This window comes from Musa acuminata, chromosome BXJ3-6, assembly GCF_036884655.1.
Source record: "Musa acuminata AAA Group cultivar baxijiao chromosome BXJ3-6, Cavendish_Baxijiao_AAA, whole genome shotgun sequence".
Taxonomy (NCBI): domain Eukaryota; kingdom Viridiplantae; phylum Streptophyta; class Magnoliopsida; order Zingiberales; family Musaceae; genus Musa; species Musa acuminata.
Window position 1 is genome coordinate 21,581,627 of NC_088354.1, and position 13,374 is coordinate 21,595,000.

Sequence of the window (13,374 nt, forward strand, 5' to 3'; positions counted from 1 at the left end):
AATGATTTCAAATAATAATCAGCCGTCTCAGAAGTTGGACTATTGCCCTATGATTCGCGCAACGTGTCCACTTTGTTTGTTTATTATTGGCGCTAATGTTTCTCAGGTTGTCTTAGCTAAACCGAACCGCCTACGAGGCAAGCATTCAGGGGCCAGAGAACTTTTGACGCAGACCAGCAAGAGTAAGAAAATGGGTGGTGAATAAAGTTCCGGCGGCACAATCGATAACCCTTGATCGGGAACCGGTCAAGATGGACCTGGGCGAACCGCCGCTGGGTTTGGAGAATAGTACGGTGGCTTCCGGTGGTTTCACTCTTCCCGTTTTATACTGGCATTAGAGTCGGACAAGTCGATTCACTTTATTTGAAGCATCACATTCTTTATATTAAGAATGTACAAAAGAAAAATAATATTCTATTAACAAAGTCTTATTCATGATAATAAAACATCGAACTTTTTTTTTTAATTTTAAAATTTGCATTCCATGATTCAAAATAAATCTCTGTCGCTTTTGTGTCCTAAGAGTTGGAATCCTAAGAGTATCTACTTGATGTCAATTAATGTCGACTTCATCTTTGTTGATTAATGACGTAGTGTATCGTTCCTGTTAATATTTAAATATTAAAAAAAAAAGTGGCTCGCATGAATCGAGATTGATGTGTTCTTGAAGTTTCGAGACAGATGAAGTGATGGAATCATGTAAGATAATGCGAAATCCTTAACTACATGTAAAACAATGAATAAATTCATCTGTTTTTTGCCATTTGAGGCTGTTGTCGTGAAGAGTTGTTTCGATAATTTAATAAAACAGGACTTCTGTTAATTGATTAAAAAAATGAATAACCAATATAACTAATCTTTTAGGTCACATGCAATTCAATCAAACTTGTTTCCTTTTATGATCCTATATAAAGAGGAGTCTATCATACATCGGGATTTAAAATATTTTTACTGCTCTCATCGCATGTCTCTTATTGTTTCAAGATTATTGTCGATGAAGCTCATGACGAGGAAATCATCTTGTGGGAGTCATCCGGAGGGACATTCAATTCTCTCATATACCCCAAAGATTGGACCAACGATCATTTCTAATATTATTAATAATAAAAAAAATATTGATTTGACATATTTTTTATTTTTATTTTATGTATTTTAATTAATATAGATTATAATATTTCTAAAGAAAAATCTTAGTGAAAATACTATTTTATGACTTTAGGATCTCTCTCTCTCTCTCTCTCTCTCTCTCTCTCTCTCTCTCTATATATATATATATATATATATATATATATATATATATATATATATATATATCCAATAATGAAGCAACGAATCATACTGTATCAATCAAAAGTAACTTTATCACAAGTAACCTTTGAACTTGGGCATTGCATTGGCAATTGTCATGGTGTTGGACATCTCTATGACATCTTGCTTAAGAGTCGACAAGTAGTAGTTTTATCGTACGATCTTGAATGCTGGGGATCTTGCTCTGATGCGCTTTCTGTGCGTTTTCTCATGCATCTCAGACTTGCTTCAGTAAGGTGGAAACGATGTAGAAGGGGACATGGCAAGAGGATCGTCAGTAGAGCACATCATATAAGATACAGTATTATGCATGTTATCTGTGCACCATTTTCACTTCAACTAGATTGTTAGCGAGAATCATTATCTTAAGTTACTTCATTTTATTCCATTTCCAAGTCATTTTTGTGGATGATCGGACGATATGACGAAGATTCAGACGATGTGCCGAAAGCTCGCCGATAGTTCATTGGGAGCTCACCGAGAGTTCGTTGGGAGTTCATCGAGAGTTCATCGAGAGTTCGCCAAGAGTTCGTCGGGAGTTCGCCGAGAGTTCGTCGGGAGCTCGCCGAGAGTTCATTAGGAGTTGGCCAAGAGTTCGTTGGGAGTTCGCTAAAAGCGTGCTGAGAGTTCACCGGAAGTTCATCGAGACTTCGTCGGAAGAATGATTGACATACCGGATAAAGATTACTTAGTTAATACTTTAATTATCATAGTTAGAACTTAGATTGAGTTAGGATTGGGAGGTAATCCCACTAACTTCGGGGCTAACTAGGCCCAAAACAGGGCTGAGTTGGGTCGGATGGAAGGCCCACTCAACCACTTGGAATCTTGCCAAGTGATGGCATCGCCTAGGGTGGGCGGTGGAACAGCTTGAGGCACAACCTTCCAAGTGGTTTAGGCGGTGGTACCGTCAGTAGTTAATGCTGGCAGGCAGTGGTACCACCCTCTCAGGTCGTGGTACCGTCAGAGCCTAGTCTCTAAGGCTCTATCAAGCGGTTGTACCGTCAAAATGGACGGTGGTACTGTCCAGTGTTAAAGTATCATATGGTGGTACCACCCAGTAACGATGGTGGTACTGCTAGTACCCCAAAAATCTAGGATGAGACATTTTTTAGCTCCGATTTTAAAGCCATTGGGGCCTATAAATATCCTATTCCTTTTTGCATGAAAAAAGGCTATAATAAAGTGTGAAAAAATATTTAAGTGTTGAAGTGTAAAAGTGTTGTAAAAAGAGCTAGTCTTCCTCCTCTTTCTTCAGCTTTATAATCATTAGAGAAGAGATGTGAGGGTTATAAGAGTTATCTCCTAAACCTGTGAAAAGGAGAAAGCTTTGTAAGAAGGTGGTTAGTCTTTGCCTATTGAAGGAAGACCATTAGTGGATGTCGGTGATCTCATCGGAGGAGGAATCAGAAGTGGATATAGGTCATAATGATCGAACTATTATAAATCCAGTGTGTTCTTTCCTTACTACTTTCTTTCACTACTTAGTTGTATTCGATACTTTACATTTACTCTAAGTCATTACTTTCATTACTTTTCGATACGGGCTTTGTCGAAACGATTGTATCGAAAGAAAATTTCCGAATCAACAAAAATTTTATCGCTGTACTAATTCACCCTCTCCTCTTAGTACTGTATTGATCATAACAAATGATTTTAGAGCAAGGTTACTCTCAATTTGGTTTAAAACCCAAGAGAGATAGCTTTTGTCGGTAATCATGAGGGTTATTTTATCACACGTCCTCCCATGTTCAATAGAATAGACTACACTTATTGAAAAACTAGAATGAGGATTTTTTTTATTTCTATGGATTTTGAGTTATGGAATATTATCGAAAACGGATTTCAAAAGTCTTCTCTTTCAATGGACAATTGGAATGATTTGGAGAAGAAAACTTTTTCTTTGAATACCAAAGTTATGAATGCTTTGTTTTATGCATTAGATAAAAATAAATTCAATCAAGTTTCTATTTGCGAAACAACTTATAATATTTGGCATACTTTTGAAATCATACACGAAGGCACAAGTAGAGTTAAGGATTCAAAAATTAATCTTTTAGTTTATAGTTATGAATTGTTTCGTATGAAACCAAGCGAGACCATTGGAAACATATACACCTAGTTTACGGATGTCATTAATAGTCTAAAAGCACTTGGTTAAAGTTTTTTCTAACTTTGAACTTGTTAACAAGATATTAAGATCCCTTCCAAAGAGTTGGGATCCTAAAGTAATCACAATTCAAGAAACCAAGGACTTGAACAACTTTCCATTAGAAGAACTTATCGGGTCTTTGATGACATATGAAATGATGTACAATACATATTAAAAACTTGAGAACAACATTCCAAAGAATAGGAAGGATTTGACACTTAGAATTAAAGAAGACCACTTAAGAGAAAACTCAAGTGAAGATGATGACGATGACTTGACACTTCTAATAAGAGAATTTTAAAAATTCATAAAAAGGAACAAAACTAAACATGACATTAAAAACAAAAATAAACTTACAAAGGACCAAATAATTTATTACGAATGCAAGAAGCCAGGGCACTTTAAAAGTGAATGTCTCCAAGTGAAGAAGAAGCAATTGAAGAAAAAGAAAGCGCTAAAAGATACTTGGGACGATTCGAGTGCATCCGAAGACGAAGAGCCAACCAACAAAGAAATTATAAATTATGCTCTAATGACACTCAATGACAAGGTAAGTGACCTAAATGAATCTCATTTACCTTATTATGAATTACTTAATGCTTTTAATGATTTGTTTGATGAATATAAATTAGTTAGTAAAAAGTATAAATTATTAAAAAATAAGCATGCTTCTCTTGTTAGTAAATTAAATAGATTGAACATGAAGCATGATAATGTAATATTGTCTCCTTATACAAATTGTAAAGAATTAGAGATGCTTAAAAATTTGCTACTACATGAAATCTTAGAAAATTTTGAAATAGGAAACAAATCCTTAAACAAATCCTTAAACATGATATTTGCAAAAAGGGATCATGTTCGTAGAAGAAATAGAGACGGCTTTGTGAGTAACACTCATCAAAACCCAACCATCTTTGTTAAAGGCCTAACTTTGCATGTTTCACCCTAAAACAAATGTAATTTTTATTGCAAACATAGACATTATGCTCATAAATGTCCATTTAAGAGGTATAGTTTACATAAGTTAATTTGGGTTTCTAAAGGAATCTTAAATGACTCAATACAAAATGATAAGTTAGGTAGATCTATTTACGAGGAACCCAAGGTAAAGTGGGTACCTAAAAGAAAACCCTTTTTTTTGTAGATATGTCTATAATAACAAGCTATGAGTAAGAGATGATACCATAATAGTGGATGCTCAAGGCATATAACTGAAGATCCAACACACTTCTCTAAGCTCACTAGCCAAGATGAAGGATTTGTCATGTTCGAAGACAACAACAAAGGAAAAATTATTGGAAAAAGAAATATAGGTAATAAATCAAACCTTTTGATTAAAAATATTTTGTTAGCAGATGGTTTAAAGCATAACTTGCTAAGCATTAGTCAATTATGTGATAAAGGTTACAACATCAAGTTTAAATCTAATGCTTGCATTATAGAAATACAACACATGAATATATCTTTGTTGCCTTAAGGACCAATAATTTCTATTCCATTGATCTTGGTGAGTTTTTAATGAAACTTGCCTTTCAGTTTTAAATGATGATACTTGGCTTTGACATAGGAGGTTAGGTCATACTAGCATCTTGCTCTAATAGTGCTGTCATACCCATACGGTTTCTACTCGCATCTTGCTCTAATCGGATTCTCCCGGAGAACTCTTTCTCTCTCAATCCGAATGACCCTGACTAGGGATTTGTTTGAGCAAGAACGCACAGGACATTCCTCTCATGACACCAAGAGTGGATGATCCTCTATCAACACTCAATAGCCCTTGTAAGGTTGACTACCACTCCCGAAGCCCGGTTGTGCTAGATCTGGGATATCCAAACCTATAAATCTAGTATCAAAGAGTGGAGCACTCATACAGGACATCCTTGGTGTCTCAAGTCTAAGGACTAGATACACCACTAGGACCATGGAATCGCTATATGATAATACGACATCATCAACCATTCAACATTCCTTAAGCGGATCAATCAGTGAACTCATTCTCAAATGAGCACTTGTATTGTATCCATAGTATCCCCACACGAGCAACTATAAGACCAGTTGCATTCATCATATGGACGGGTATACAACACACCAGTATGTCCGGTTATCTCGATGTCTCTCTCGAGTAACCTATGACCGGGATTATTTAGGATATGAATATGTGTTTAAAGGTGAATCGGTCTCATTATCATAATCTCATCATGATCCGATTCCCTTTACACAGATCCTAGGACATCACTATATATATATATATATATATATATATATATATATATATATATATATATATATATAATAGTCAATATAAAATGATAAAATACCAAAATATAATAAGTAAAACGACTACGTGTCAAGTCACATGTGTCATCACTTACGGGGTTGGCTTGTTGGGCACCTATGACTAGCACTTTCAACAGATGAAGATCAACTTCCCTTTTATAACCCTCTTCTCCTTTTCACCGGTTTAGGAGATAACCTTTACACCCCTTTCACTCATCTCTAAAACTATACTAACACTTAGAGCTTTTAGAGAAGTTCTCATAAAATTACAATAGAGTTTTTCTACTTTTTTTCACTCAATTCTTGTATTTATTAACTAGGGATGAGAGGAGTATTTATAGGCCTCAAGTTGATTCAAGAGCCTAAAAAGGTCTCATCTCGGGTTTTCCGAGTCCTGACGGTACCATCGCTTGTGCTGGGTGGTACCACCTCATACAGCACTGATACTAGGCGGTACCACCACCCAGTCTAACGGTACCACCACCCAGTCTAGCGGTACCATCGCTTGGGAGATTGTGTCTGGGTGGTATCACCGCTTGACAATCTCGGAGACTAAGTTTGGGTGATACCATCACCTGACATAGTCTCGGAGACTGTGCCACGATGGTGCCACCTGTTGGGTCACTGTTTAGGCCTTGCACTTGGCCCAACACAGCCCAAATTTGGGCCCAATTGACCTCTAATTGAGTTGACCCAATTCTAACCCAATTATGTGCTAACTATGAATGTTAAGTCATTTACTAAGCTAAATAAGTCCGTAAGTCTAGGTTTCTTCCGGCAAGCTTTCGACGATCTTCCAGCGAACTTTTGACGATCTCTCAATAATGTTCCAACGGACTCCCAGCAAGCTCCTAGACTTCACGATGATCTTCTTGGCGAGTTCTGATAAAATTCTCTAGCAAGCTCTTGAACTTCTTGGTCAATTCCAATAGAAGTTTTGACGAACGTCCGGACTTCCGATGAACTCTCGAACTCCCAACGAAATCTCGTTCTGGACTCCAGGACTTCATTTTGCTTTATGCCTTGATATCGTAGTTAATCCTGCGCACTTAAAACCTACTTCGATCTAGACAATTATTATAAGGCTTGAATAAGATGTTGTTCGACATGTCATTGGTTTATCGACGCTTCGTCCGATTTTTCGGCGCATCGTCCTCTCTTGTGGCCTATTGCCCAATCGGCTAGTTGACCTCCGTAACTTCGATTTCCTTGGCACGATTTATGCTCTTCTTGGCCCGATGCTTGAACCCATGGACCGAAGCCTTCTACCGATACATTGACCGATCCTCTGGCTCGACGTCCAATCTTCTAACATGTTCCATTCCGGCCCAACATGATTCTTCTTGCCTTAATTGTATCTCCCTGATTGAAGCTTCCTGCGTCACACAAAAAGCAGATCAAATAAGCACCATCAATTGGTTTCATTATCAAAATCCGAGATTCAACAATCCCTCCTCTAGTTTTAAGTTTAGAATTTTATTTAGGTAGGAGTGAGTGCTTGTAAAAGGTTATCTCCTAAACCTGTGAAAAGGAGAAGAGGGTTGTAAAAGGGTAATTGATCTTTACTCCTTGAAAGAAAATCATTAGTGGATGTCGGTGGGCTCAACAAAAGAGGAATCGGTGGAGTGGATGTAGGTCAGATGAACGAACCATTATAAAACCGTTTGTATTTATATTTGAGCAATTTATTTTTACTGCAAACTACTTAACTTGCCTACTGTTTTTACTACCTTACGAAAACGCTTTCAAGTTAACAACTCTCCAAAACAGTTTTCGTCGAAATCGATTTTTATCGTATGAAGATATTTTAAATCGACACTTTTATCCGCTACACTAATTCACCCTCTCTCTTAGTGTCGACTTGTTCCTAACAAGTTAGACCTTATTTAGGCTTATTAAAAAGATCACAAACTTAATTACTAAAAATTTTATGAAATAAATAATTAAAATAAAATTTAAAAATCTAATAGGCTTAATTTTGTGAAAATTATTAATAATATTTAAATTTTATTATAGTACATAATTAGTGTATTAAAATATATAAATATTAATTTAAATTTACTAATAAGTCATTCGTTGATATTTAAATGAAAGAACTGATTATAGTTCAATATTATGATGATTGAGAAATTTAAAATCATATTCTTAACTAACAAAGCTAGTTCTTTCATTTTCAATTCATTCTTAAATCTATTTTTCCTCAGCTTGGTTTATTAAAAATTCACAACAATATAAATAATTAATAAGTAAAATTTAAATTAAACTAATTAGTATATCTATTTAAAAATAATTAAAATTAAATAAAAAATACTCATAATACTTTAGTTATTACTCAAGTGTGAGTTTTTAGGATCAAGTTAACAATAGGGGGGGGGGGGGGAGGGGAGAGGGAAAACTACGTCGATTGTGAAAATTCATACGATAAAACTGTATCGGAAAGATGTTTAAGCTTAAAGATGTTTGTAGGAGAGTGATGAAGATATAAAGTAGTTACAAAGTAAGTAAATAGCAAAGAAGAGAAGACATACCAATTTTATAGTGGTTCGATTGTCATGACCTACATCCACTCTCGATTCCTACTCCATTGAGGCCACCGGTGTCTACTAATGGTTTTCTTTTAATGAGAGAAGATCAACTACCCTCTTACAACTCTTTTTCCTTTTCACTGGTTTAGGAGACAACATTTAAAAGCCTCATACCTCTATTAGAATGATCACAAAACTAAAGAAGGAGGAGGACACTTAACACTTTTACAACCCAAAATCTCAAGACTTTTAATCACACTTTCATATTATTTTATGCAAGAAATAGTGGGGTATTTATAGGCTCCAATGGCTTCAAAAATAGAGCCAAAAAGTGTCTCATCCTGGGTTATTAGGGTACTAGTGGTGGTAGGTAGTACCACTGCCAGTACTCCCTGACATGGGTGGTACCACCGTCCAGTCTAACGATACTATCGCTTGATAGAGCCTTGGAGACTAGGCTCTAGCGGTATCACCACCTACAAACATTAATGGCCGATAGTACCACCACTCAATCTGGGCAGTACCATCGCCCAGACCACCCAGGAGATAGAGCCTCAAGCGGTTCCATCGACTCCAAGTAGCTGAATGGGCCATCCAACCAGTCTGATTTAGCCTTGTTTTGGGCCCAATTGACTCCTAATTGAGTCAGTGGATTTCTTCTAAAACTAACTCAAATTAAAGTCCTAAATATGATAATTAAGGCCAAAACAATTATCATACAAGCAATCTATGTTGTTCGGCACGTCAATTATTTAATCGAACTCTCGGTGAACTTCTGACAAGCTCCCGGCAATCTTCCAGTGAGCTTTCGACGAACTCCCGATGAACTTTTGGCGAGCTTTTACTACATCGTCCAATCCTTTGATGTATCCCGCGATTTATCTGGCCCGATGCCCGATTATTGACTCCGACCCAACATCCGATTCTTCTTTAATTATTTTATCTTTTCACAATTATAGTTAGTCCTGCATCACTTATCTCAATATATGAATTAGATTATTAATTCATCAATTGATTTCATCATCAAAATTCAAGATTTAACATGAGTAATTAAAAAAGAAAGCTAGCACATAATTCATCAAATAAATCAACTAAGTTTGGAGATATTATATAAACTTACAAAGGGAAAGTCTTTACAATAAAATGCTATCTTTGTTGCTAGAAATGCCATGTAAGAAGGCTATATGGTTTGATTTAAAAAAAAGTATAAATTAAATCTTTATATATTTCAAATCAAACATTACAAAAGTTTATTTTTAATGCTTGGTTGACTGATTTTGGTACTTCAGCTCATATTACAAATAAAATATAGGGATTCGTTTTAACACGAAAACCAAAAGAGCATGAAAGATTCTTCATTATTGAAAATTATCTTAAAGCAAAAGTGATAGTAGTGGGTATCTATTTGTAGGGAAATCTAAGGGTGGTATCATATGCACAGCATAAGAACAAAAAACAAAATCTTGGATTTCCATAAAAATGTTTTATCATCATGTGAAGATTGATGCGTAAAAACCCACAAAAATGAAAACCAAGTGTGAGATGTTGAATATAAGATTTTGATGATGAAACCAATTGATAGTATTTATGATTTAATCTGTGTTTTGAATGACGAAGGACTAGCTTTGATCATGAAGAGATAAATAAAGTATGAAGAATCACTGATGAGCTAGAGTGAAAAATGTCAGAAGATTGGATGTTGAGCCGGAGGATCGGTAGATGTGTCGGCAAAAGGCTTCATGCCATGAGTTCAGGCATCGAGCTTAGAAGAGCAAACATTACGCCAAGGAGATCGGAATTACGAAGATCAACTTGTCGATTGGGCAAAAGGTTGCAAAAGAGGATGATGCGTCGAAAGATTGGACGAAGCACCAATGAACCTATGACATGCCAGACAATATGTGATTAATGCTTTGTAATAATTGTCTATATCGAAGTAGTTTTAGTTGTAATTAGGTTGGTTTATAATGTAATTAAGCCAACTTAATTAGGGGCCAACTATGCCTAAAGTGAGGCTATTTTGGGCCAAGAGAAAGGCCCATTCAGTGACCCAAAAGTTGGGTCAGGCGGTGGCACCGCTAGAGGCTCAGTCTCCAAGATACAGTCTCTAAGACTTTGTCAAGCGGTGGTACCGCCAAATTGGATGGTGGTACCTCCTAGTGTCAGGCAATGGTATCGCTAGATTAGGCGATAGTACTACCTAGTATCAAGTAGTGGTACCACCAGTCTAGGCGGTGGTATCGCCTAAACACAGTCTCCCAGATTGTGTTAAGTGGTGGTACCACCAGACTAGGCGATGGTACCACCTAGTGTTAGTGCTGTAAGCGGTGGTACCACCAATACCCCACAAACTCGAGATGAGACTTTTTTTGGCTCTATTTTTTAAGCTATTTGGGGTCTATAAATACCCTAGCTATTCCTGCATGAAAAGCATGAATTTGAGCAAGAAATTGAGTGGAAAGGGGAAAGTATACTTGAGAAAAATTGTGTAATCTCTTTTAGCATTTAGACTCTCTTCTTCCTAGTATTTATAAAGTTCTCTTAAAGGGAGAAGTGAGGTCTAAGAAAGAGAGGTTGTAAATGTTCTCTCTTGAGCCTATCAAAAGGAGAAAGAGTTGTAAGGGCAGTGATCTTCACCCATTGAATGAAGATCGGTAGTGGAATCCGATGGCCTCAAGTGAAGAGGAATCAGGAGTGGATGTAGGTTACGACGACCGAACCACTATAAATTGGTTTGCACTTACTTTATACTTTTCATTCATATTGCAAATTAATTTACTTATTCACTATACTTACGAATACTTTCAAGTTAACTCACATTTCCGATATGAGCTTTTATCGAACGAGAATTTTCAAACCGTTGATTTTATCATAAGCACTAATTCACCCCCCCCCCCTCCCCCCTCTTAGTGCTGACTCAATTCTAACAATTCGTATCAGAGCCAGTTTTTCTTGATTAAATTAACACCCAAGAGAGATGGATTTTTTCAGCTTTCAAGAGGGTCTTTCTATCATTCGTCCTCCTATGTTCAATGGGACGGACTACACGTATTAGAAAACACGGATGAGAGTTTTTTGCTTTCTTTGAACTTTGATTTATGGAATATCATTAAAAATAATTTTTAAAAGTCTTCTCTTCCAATGAATGAATGGAATGATTTGGAGAAGAAGATTTTCTTTTTAAATGCCAAAGCTACAAATGCTTTGTTTTGTGCTTTGGATAAAAATGAATTCAATCAAGTTTCTATTTGTAAAACGGCTTATGATATTTAACACACTCTTGAAATCACACACGAAGGCACTAGTAATGTTAAAGATTAAAAAATTAATCTTTTGATATATGATTTTGAATTGTTTCGAATGAAGCCAAGTGAAACTATCGTTGACATGTACACCCGTTTTACGGATATCATCAATAGTTTGAAAGCACTTGGTAAATATTTTTCTAATCTTGAACTTATTAAGAAAGTTTTATGATCTCTTTCTAAAAATTAGGATTTGAAAGTAATCGCAATACAAAGGGCAAAAGACTTAAACAAGTTTCCACTTAAAGAACTTATCGGGTCTTTAATGACCTATGAAATGAGTTGTATGATACAAAATAAATATGAGAACTATCTTCCAAAAAATAGGAAGAATTTTGCACTTAGAACAAATGAAGACCACTCGAGCAAAAGTTCAAGTGATGATGAACTTGATCTCCTAACAACAAAGTTTAAAAAGTTCATAAAACAAGAATCAAAAAATAAAAGTAAACTTAAAAAGAAGAGGTTGCCAAAGAAGAAGAAGACACTCAAGGTGACTTAGGACAAATCAAGTACTTCCGAAGACGAGAAGCAAACCAACAAAGACAAAGTAGTAAACTAGCTCTCGACGTTAAGGTAAATGACGTATCCAAAACTCCTTTACTTTACTATGAAATTACTTGATGCTTTTCATGAGTTGTTTTTAAATTAGTTAGTAAAACAATAAAAATACAAAATATAAAAAATATCATGCTTCTCTTTCTAGTGATTTTGAAAAAAATTAAAAATTTGAGTATGACAATTGCATGTTAACTTCTAGCACTAAGCATGAAAAGTTAGATTCACTTAAAAAGAAAAATACATTACTACAACAAACAAAATAATTTTGATTAAAAATGTTTTATGTTTAATGAAATCATGCTTGATGATTTAATGATGCATAATGATGTAATGATGTAATGAAAATGTTAAAAGTTTTTGGTATCATGCTTGACAATTTTATATTTAATTATGCATGATGATTTAAAGTAATGATAATTTTTAGGTGATTTATGGTTCATTGATCTTGATGATTTCTATGATGAGATTTGCTCTTTTGATTTTAAACTATGATGCATGTTTTGACTTGGCATAAAAAAACTTGGGCTTGCTTGTAAAAAATCAAATCAGTTAAATTGAAACAACTAAAAAGAGGAAAGCATTTGTTTTTGAAATTTCTCAATCTTATCAATTTTTTAATAAGAAATTGATAAATCTATTTTTGTTATTTTGAATCTCTTAAAACATATTTTGATGATTTGAATTTGAATGAGCTTTATCCTAATCATGATCTTGATTTCTCGATATTTGATACTTGAGATTTTTTTATAAATCAAGATCTCTTACCCAGGATTCCTATATCAATGGGAAATGCCCTACCTTTGAGTGCGGTTTGAACTATTGATTTACGTAATTGGAAGTAACCAATTAGGTTTACGACGAAACCTAGAAATCGATCACTGATCCAATTTGAGTACCTCTACGGGATAGACCTCAACAGAAAACTGTTGAGTAACGGCAGCAAGTGATTGAGTTCAGTAGTTCCTCATAGAAAATTATTGACTCTAGAGATATGGTAATATGGAGAAGACAAAATTGTTTGAAGCACGCACAGAACCGGAAGCGCCCCTTGTTTCAAAGAGAGGAGGACGGGTTATTCACATTTAATTTGATGGTCAGAGGCGAATTGAAAGCTAAGCAGTGGTAATTAAGATCCCCCCGGGGAAAAAGAGAGATGTCTCCTACGTTACCCGTAATATGTGGAAGTATCGACGTAATTTCATAGAGTCATTCGGTCTGAATGCTACATGAAGAACATAAGCCAGAT